Here is a 7,833-nt window from a genome sequence, read left to right on the forward strand (position 1 = left end):
TACAGCGGTCCACTCTCCCACAACCCGCTGTACCCTCTACTTGAACATGGTGCTTTACGCTTCATATTATTATCCAATGATGTGTTGCCATCCTATGATGTCTGAGTAGATTTTTGTTGTCCTATCGGTAGTTGATGAATTGCTACGATTGGTTTAATTTGCTTGTGGTTATGTTCCTGTCCTTTGGTGCCCATCATATGAGCGTGTGCGTGGATCACACCATAGGGTTAGTTGTATGTTGATAGGACTATGTATTGGAGGGAAAGAGTGACAGAAGCTTCAACCTAGCATAGAAATTGATGCATACATGATTGAAGGGGGACCAATATATCTTAATGCTATGGTTGGGTTTTACCTTAATGAACATTAGTAGTTGCGGATGCTTGCTAATAGTTCCAATCATAAGTGCATACAATTCCAAGTCAGGGATGACATGCTAGCAGTGGCCTCTCCCACATAAAACTTGCTATCGGTTTAGTAAAGTAGTCAATTGCTTAGGGACAATTCCGCAACTCCTACCACCACTTTTCCACACTCGCTATATTTACTCTATTGCTTCTTTATCTAAACAGCCCCTAGTTTTTATTTACGTGCTCTTTATATTCTTGCAAACCTATCCAACAACACCTACAAAGTCCTTTTAGTTTCATACTTGTTCTAGGTAAAGTGAACGCTAAGCGTGCGTAGAGTTGTATCGGTGGTCGATAGAACTTGAGGGAATATTTGTTCTACCTTTAGCTCCTTGTTTGGTTCGACACTCTTACTTAACAAAAGAGGCTACAATTGATCCCCTATACTTGTGGGTTATCAACCGTCACCACAGGTGATTTGAGGGCGAGATCTCCAATCATGTTTTCTCGGATCAGGTGGTGTTTTTTTCCACCCAATCACCCCCTCATAGGAAATGATCGCTATGCACCTGCTTAAGTAGTAACTAAATTCTTGCTATACACTATCAATGAAATAATATATTTAAGGATAGACATGATCGTCATTTCCATGTGGAACAACAAGATTTCTATCATATAAAACATATCATGCAATCTAATCCTGAATCCCAAAATAAAATAGACGGGATAAATATATGCACCCTTCATAGAATAAGCATCGAGGACAAAGCAATGATAAATAATTCTCACCGATTTTAACCAATTCTTTCCACCAAATCACGAGGATCGACACATCCAACCTCGCTTGCATAAAGAAGACATAACTAAGGCCCTATTTTGATTGAAATTAATTTGAAAAAATAACAGAGATCCCACAAAATTTAACTCAACGCAAACAGGCCCAAAAGCACATCTTGGCACCATTTTGGGCCACAATTCACAAGGAACTTCACTTGTGCTTCAGGGAGGCCAAATGTTTACTCTAGAGGGAGTCATTTGTCATCAAAAGGAAATGATTTACATGGAGTACCTTAGAGAGTATAATGCGGTATTTTTTTGCATTTATTAGGGTCGCATATATTGAGCACCAGTTCTCTAAAAGTTTCATCTTTTGATCCTTCACCGCAAGAGAGGTAGAGAAAACCTGGGACATGGAGAAGGAGGAGGAGGAGGAGTAGGATGATGAGGAGGAGGGGGTGTGGAGATGTAGGAAGGATGCTTTTACATTCCAGGTAGCAGCGTCAATAAGCAAGGCCCACATAGGGTACTTCATGTACCTAGATAGTTTATTCCGGGTTCAATTTACGTACTCCTCTCACTTTCTCCCTTGCTCACAGATGATTTTTTCTTCATGATTTCTTATGAGTAGTCTAATAATTAGTCTTAAATTATAGAACTATTCACGCAATATGTGGTGCTAGACACCACATTTTCTTAATTGTGCCTTTAGGTCCTATTTGGATTGAATGCAACTTTATTGTTCTCTCTCGTGTTTTGTTCAAAGTAAAATATCAAACATGGCCTTAGTGATGCTGTCTTGTCCAGTGGGTTTGTTTAGTTCATAGTAACTCAATCCAAACATGTCCTGGAATGCATACTGGTATACAAAATAGTTGTCAGGGATATGAATCCATTCCAAAGCTGATGTTTTTTTGCTTGTAGACAATGCTGCTTTCATGAAGAGATACGACACTCTTTGTATGTTACAATCTGATTTGTCACTAGTGACTGATCAATTCAGCAATGGTTCTGAACCAAACAGTGGTTGATTCTATGTTCATTTATTAGTGTGGAAAATCATTAAGGAAGACCCCATTTTGTTATATAATGTGACGCCCGGGTAATTAGGCTACAGTAACCCCACGTTAATGATGCCACGTCACCACGGTTACTGATGTTAATCTCGTGTTAGTTCAAAATCAATTCGAAATTCAAACTTAGAATAAAGTCAAACGGTAAAGATTTTCCAATATTAAAACTAAAATGTTCAGGCGGTGCCATATTTTGCTTAAGTAAATATGGTGTAATAAACACATTTTTATAAAATGCCTAGATAATTTAAAATGATTTAAAACATAAAAGAAAATAAATAAAAGAAAATGCAAAACAAGAAAACGCGCACACACACACACACACACACACACAAAAGGAAACCACCTTCCCGTGCACTTGCTTGCTATGCTGCTGAGCCGGTCCCCGGTGGATCTGGATCTGGATCGGCACCCGAGCCAATCCCCGGTGCCCGCGCTCGCCGCCATTCACCATCACCACGCCGGCCCCCGTCGCCGCCCGTCGTGGGAACCTCCCCGCCGGTCTGCCTCCCCCTCATCTCCGGTCTGCTTCCCTCCGGCGCCGTCGTCCCCGCCGCCCTCCTCACGTCCCGTTGCCTCGACCCCTTCTCCGCGCGGTGAGGCCCCGACTTCTCCTTTCTCCCCCCTGCTCCAAGCCGCGCCCTGGCCGCTCGCATGACGGCGCGGGCGCCCGCACCCCCACACCTCTGACCGCGCCCGCGCTACGTCGGAGCGCACCGAGACCCACCGCCCCGTCCGTTGTCGCTTCCCCACACTGCCTCTGCTATGCTGCTGCATACGGTGCTGCCGTCGGCGCCTTTCCCCGCGCGCCCGTCGGAGCTCCGGCTCCTTCGCCCACTGACCACACGCTGTCGTGCCGGCGACCGACGTCGCCGTTCCTCGCCCGTGGCCCCCCTGCTCGCCGGCCGGCGCGCGCCCGCCCCTGTTGTGTCCATTGCCGCGGCCCTGGGCGTGCGCCCTTGCGGTCTGGGCGCTCGCAGCGCCCCTGCACCCGCAACCCGCCTGACCGCGCGCTCGTTAGGCCCTCTGGGCAGCTGACCAGTGGGACCTGCCCCAGAAACGATCACAAAATAAATAAATAAAATAAAATAAACTTACTTACTTAATTAATTAATTAACTTAATTAAGCTGCTTAATTAACTTAACTTTAGTTAACCTGATAGTTAACTAATTAAAATATAATTAGGTAAGTCAGAGAATGACAGGAGGGCCCACCCCCTGTTGACCAGTCAAACTTTGACCGGTCAACTGGGACCTCCTTTGGCCCACATGTCAGCCTCTAGGTACACCTATGTGTACACAGAACTGGGTACCTGTAGCATTTTAACTTCTTTTTCGAATTAAAATAATTTCAGAAACTGACTAAACTTTGAAAATTAATATTAAATAATCCGTAACTCGGATGGGAAAACTTTGTACATGAAAGTTGCTCAGGACGACGAGACGAACCCGGAAACGCAACCCGTTCGTCCGCCACACCCCCCTAACCTATCGAACCTGCAACATTTCACCTCCAGTTCATCTGTCCGAAAACACGGAACACCGGGGATACTTTCCCGGATGTTTTCCCCCTTCACCGGTATCACCTCATACCGCGTTAGAACACGTCTAGCTCTGCTTGTTATCCTGTTATGCACTTGCTTGCTATGTATTTACTGTTTCTTCCCCCCTCTTCTCTTCGGTAGACTACGAGACCGACGCCGCTGCTGCTGCCCCGTACGACTACGGTGTTGGCGACCCCTCTCTCTTGCCAGAGTAACCAGGCAAGCCCCCCCCCTTTGATCACCAGATATCGCCTATTCTTCTCTATACTGCTTGCATTAGAGTAGTGTAGCATGTTACTGTTCGGTTACTCCTATTCTGTTGCATATCCTGTCATTGTTGCTACAGTCATTGATACCTTACCCGCAATCCTAAATGCTTAGTATAGGATGCTAGTTTATCATCATTGGCCCTACATTCTTGTCAGTCTGCCTCGCTATACTATTGGGCCGTGATCACTCGGGAGGTGATCACGGGTATATACTATACATACATACATACATACTATACAGATGGTGACTAAAGTCGGGTCAGCTCGATGAGTACCCGCAAGTGATTCTGATGAGGGGGCTGAAAGGACAGGTGGCTCCATCCCGGTAGAGGTGGGCCTGGGTTCCCGACGGCCCCCGACTGTTACTTTGTGGCGGAGCGACAGGGCAGGTTGAGACCACCTAGGAGACAGGTGGGCCTGGCCCTGTTCGGCGTTCGCGGATACTTAACACGCTTAACGAGATCTTGGTATTTGATCCGAGTCTGGCCATTTGGTCTATACGCACTAACCATCTACGCGGGAGTAGTTATGGGTATCCCGGCGTCGTGGTATCAGCCGAAGCCTTCGTGACGCCAGCGACTGAGCGGCGCGCGCCGGATTGCAACGTAAGCCTGCTCTTGTATTAAGGGGGCTAGTTCTGCTTTCGGCCGCCCTCGCAACGTGCAGGTGTGCTAAGGGCGATGGGCCCAGACCCCTGTGCGCTTAGGTTTAGACCGGCGTGCTGGCCTCTCTGTTGTGCCTAGGTGGGGCTGCGACGTGTTGATCTTCCGCGGCCGGGCATGACCCAGGAAAGTGTGTCCGGCCAAATGGGATCGAGCGTGTTGGGTTATGTGGTGCACCCCTGCAGGGAAGTTAATCTATTCGAATAGCCGTGATCTTCGGTAACAGGACGACTTGCAGTTGTACCTTGACCTTATGACAACTAGAACCGGATACTTAATAAAACACACCCTTCCAAGTTCCACAGACAACCCGGTGATCGCTTTTCCACAGGGCGACGAGGGGAGGATCGCCGGGTAGGATTATGCTATGCGATGCTACCTGGAGATGCTACTTGGAGGACTTCAATCTACTCTCTTCTACATGCTGCAAGACGGAGGCTGCCAGAAGCGTAGTCTTCGACAGGATTAGCTATCCCCCTCTTATTCTGGCATACTGCAGTTCAGTCCACTGATATGGCCCTTTACACATATACCCATGCATATGTAGTGTAGCTCCTTGCTTGCGAGTACTTTGGATGAGTACTCACGGTTGCTTTCTCCCCCCTTTTTCCCCCTTTCCTTTCTTTCTGGTTGTCGCAACCAGATGCTGGAGTCCAGGAGCCAGACGCCACCGTCGACGACGACTCCTACTACACTGGAGGTGCCTACTACTACGTGCAGCCCGCTAATGACGACCATGAGTAGTTTAGGAGGATCCCAGGCAGGAGGCCTGCGCCTCTTTCGATCTGTATCCCAGTTTGTGATAGCCTTCTTAAGTCAAACTTGTTTACTTATGTCTGTACTCAGATATTGTTGCTTCCGCTGACTCGTCTATGATCGAGCACTTGTATTCGAGCCGTCGAGGCCCCTGGCTTGTATTATGATGCTTGTATGACTTATTTATGTTTTTAGAGTTGTGTTGTGATATCTTCCCGTGAGTCCCTGATCTTGATCGTACACATTTGCGTGCATGATTAGTGTACGATTGAATCGGGGGCGGCACAAGTTGGTATCAGAGCCGACTGCCTGTAGGAATCCCCTTTTCAACTCCTTGGCCGAAGTCGAGTCTAGATATTACAAAACTATTTTACTAACATGGTTGTGCGGCCCATGGGCCCACGTCGCCATTGGGTGGTATTAGGATCTTTTACTTCTCGACCTTTACTCTGGGGCTCTGATCTCTCTTCTATTCGGGTTAAATGATTTTACTAAATCTGACTCTAGGTTCTCGTAACTACTTCTCCCGGAGAGCCCCTCACTCCAGATGATCGCCTGCTGCGCCAGAAGATTCTGAAGATACTCTCTGATGTTCTTTCGAGAACTTGTGCTCATCGGTTTGCAACCCTACCACCAAGACATCCCTATGGATAGCTACTTATACTTGCCACCCTTACCTTCATTCTCGATTACTCTTGTTACTACAAGAGACCCTGAACTACTTCCTGCTATTCCGAGAATCCTTTCTGCTTACTGCTTTGCAGCTCTTTCTGCACGATTACACCGACGCATAAGTTCTCACACTTATCAAGAATTTCTTCATTCCTAGTTGTTTTTGTGTTTCACAAAATTCTTTAGGATACTATTCGGTTTTCAAAAATCCTTAGGAGCCTATTGCTCCTGAATTCCTTGCCTTCAGGTACTATGGTTAATTCCATATTTCTAGCAATCTCCATTGACATCCTTTGTTACTATCATTTCGATACCCTTGATTCATTATTTTGCGAATGCTCGCAATCCTTAATCAGATCATAGACATTCTTCCGACTCAGATGTGATTTTAAACATGAGCTGGTTCTCGACCAATCAAATTGCCATCGATTGTACCCCTAAGTCTATTCAACTTGTCCATCCTTGATCAGAGCATCTGCTTCTGATCCTTCGATTTGGAATCATAATTCTTTTGCATTTAAGCTTCGAATTAATCAGATGATTCCATAACCTGTTGCATTTTCATTCTTTGTTCTTCTGGTTGAGTACTGATACTCACATCAGATCCTTTGTGGACCATCAAGTCCTTTGTTGGATTTTATCCGACAATATCCTTCATATTCAATCAGGTTGGAAGTTCTTTCCCTGATACATAATGCCATCGGTAAATCATATTCTCTGATTTGGCCAACCATGCTCTGCTTTCGAGCTTGTGTTATTTACTCTGGAAGTTTGTAGCATATGGTCCTAAGATGCCCCAATGGGTCGAACCAATGCCTTCCCTAATCTGTGTGAACCCGGGAACATCTACGGGTCATACTCTACTGGTGTTATGCCAGATGAAATTTCTACACTACCACTTCGACGAAGGCGAGAAGTGAATGAAAGGTTATGCATTAGAGAAGTGGGAGTCAACCTTGAACTTTGTGTTCATGCCCATGGACACGATGTAGATCATATCATTAAAGCTTCTCTTAAATTAATTATTCCTTTGGTATAAGTTCATCTTATATCTGGGATCTGGCCTTTTGCAATCGTGGTTCCGACCATGTTCTCCTTTAAATACCATTTCTTGTGCAAGTTTAAGCACTTGTCTTCTGCGGAGTAATACCCCAGTACAACCTCTACTTTGATTTGTCATCGAGTATTACCCCCCTGGTATCTCAAGATTATCACGGAACTGCATAACTTATTATGAGTTCTTCATCAAGTGCTACATTCTCATTGATTCCAATTTTTCACGGGCTCTGAGTTATTAAACACTCAAAGACACCGATAACTGACTCGAGTCCGCATCGCGATTAAACAACTCTTGGTAACCTTCATTACTTACGAGTTTGAACTCAATCACGTCATTCCTAGCCTGTTTGGCTATATCCTTGTCGTGCCGATTTTAACTGTGCTACCTGGTCCTTCTTCGGAGAGCACAAATTTTGACGATGAGCTAAGCTTACGTCGATCTTCCTCATCATATCATTTCGCTTTGGACATCAAGCTTGCTTTGGAGTTTGTGTCGTACCCTTGGTTCCAATAACCTTTCGCTTCACCATTCATTTGACTTGATGTCATCGCCGAGCGATTATTTCTTCATGAAACCTCTCTACAATTGTGTCATGATCATCATCAACATTTTGAGCTCTTCCAGGATATCGATTGAATTCATGAAGAGAAATACCATCCTTGCCCTCGAT

The sequence above is a fragment of the Triticum dicoccoides genome, chromosome 2B (genome assembly GCF_002162155.2).
Source record: "Triticum dicoccoides isolate Atlit2015 ecotype Zavitan chromosome 2B, WEW_v2.0, whole genome shotgun sequence".
NCBI classification, from domain to species: domain Eukaryota; kingdom Viridiplantae; phylum Streptophyta; class Magnoliopsida; order Poales; family Poaceae; genus Triticum; species Triticum dicoccoides.